Source organism: Austrofundulus limnaeus, unplaced genomic scaffold, assembly GCF_001266775.1.
Source record: "Austrofundulus limnaeus strain Quisiro unplaced genomic scaffold, Austrofundulus_limnaeus-1.0 Scaffold17, whole genome shotgun sequence".
Taxonomy (NCBI): Eukaryota; Metazoa; Chordata; class Actinopteri; order Cyprinodontiformes; family Rivulidae; genus Austrofundulus; species Austrofundulus limnaeus.
Window position 1 is genome coordinate 2,957,511 of NW_013952419.1, and position 2,030 is coordinate 2,959,540.

Below are 2,030 nucleotides of genomic sequence, written 5' to 3' on the forward strand. Positions count from 1 at the left end.
TGTGGTAAAAGTATCCATGGACGAAAGTAACAAATGACTTTTAAGTGACTCCCTCCTTGATCTTTATAGGTTTAGCGTGGTTCAGTTATGTAAGATTTCTTCATATAAACACAATTTAAAATAAAACCTGACCTGAAACAGCTGATTTAACTGACCCAAATTGCTTTCAAATACATCATCATTTACACATTACAGACTAACCAAATAAGTCACATGTATTATATGTTCATTATTGAATTTATTTTACTTAAATCAAAATGCAGCTTGATGCATTTCTCTGTAACCTCTGATTGATTGATTGATTGATTTTTGTGGTAACAGTTACAGTTTATGAGATTATAACTTCATTTTATTTCTGAACAGACACCTCACTTCAGACAGCTTCATACTTTAAACTTTTCATCAGAGACACATTGGCAAAATAAGGTTCTGCAGTTCTTAAAATAAATGCAAAAACTGCCTTTATTTCATGTTTTGGTAAAGTGTTTGATATTAAAATATTAAAAGTCTGTGTTTCTTTTCTCTTGGTTTTCGTAGTGTTTTCCTGTGAATTTCTCTGYGTTGCTCCCAAGCACACCTGAGCCTCGTGTTTCCTACACAGGTGTCTCCAATTAGTACCTCGTTTACTCACCTTTATACTGTATTTTGTGGCTTGTCTTCACTTTCCTGCTCATTCATTGTGCTGTTTTTCCTCAGCCAGTGCGGTGGCGAGTTTTAGTTTTAGAGTTATGTAATTTGTTTAATTTAAGTTTTTTTCCCCTGAGCTATTTGCCTGTACCCTGGTTGGTCTTGCTTTCACCTCACAGATGTTTGTTYTACTCTATGAATCCTCCCATGGGATTTAATAAATAGTATTTATTAAATACACTTAATTATAATAAATGAAAGAGCACTAGATTTGAGACCTTGACGTTTTTGATGCACACTGCCTAAAGTTAATTGTTGTTCTCGTCCATGGGCATAATTTGCAGAGGGGGCGTTATGACCCCCCACAATAATTTGATCCACAGTACCAGGTAAATATGTCCTCATGGAAAATTGAGAAATTTCGATATGTTGTATAATACATTTTAAAGATATAAAATACTTATTACTTTTGGAAAACATGGAGAAAAAAGTAAGCCTTTTCTTAATTGTTGAACTGATTTGGAACAGAAAAGTTAAGTAAATCACAGTAAAATCATTACAATGCATAGTAACCCCCAAATATCCTGCATTGTTTGACAAAAATAAATGATTCAATAAATTAATAAATGGGCAGAGAGCATACCCCCCCTCCAGACTTCATTATAATATATGAAAGAACACTACATTGGAGATCTTGACATTTTTGATGCACGCTGCCTGAAGCTAACTGTTACTCACTTCAAGTTGTTAAACAACTGTTGGCTTGAAAACAACACATTTGTCATGCGATCCTTCTGATAGCTTTCACAATGTGATAACCTTTATTTTCATGCAGACTAGGATTAATTTATTGAGAAAATTGAATTCAAACGACATTTAAGCAAAAACTTATAGTGCGTATTCCAGATTACAGTATCAGTGGGATTAAGCTCTAAACTGTTTTCTGGCCAATTCATTTGGTAAATATTATCATCTAGCTTTGAGGATCCCTTGTTTGTCTTATAAACCCATTTAGTCTCTGCCTTTCATTTTCATGGCAAGTTAAACTAAAAAGCTGAATTCTATAAACATGATGAAAAATACTATATTCCTCAAGATGTCACAAATTAGCCTATCTCTAATTAAAGCAACATTAAATTAAAACAATCTTGTTTGTGCTGTGTAGTCTAAACCAATGTTTCCCAAAGTTGGGGTCGGGACCCAAAGTGGGGTCCCAAAACATCAAGGTGGGGTCCTGAAATGATTTTCGGTATTAATTACATTTTTGCCTTAGTTGTTACAAAGGAGTGAGGTTAGTGTATTTAAAATGGATAAATGTAGTATAAAAATATTGTTACTTTGCCCATGTTTTGTTGACCTGATACAAATGTTTATCATCCAAAAATAGTTGGGGGCACATGTGT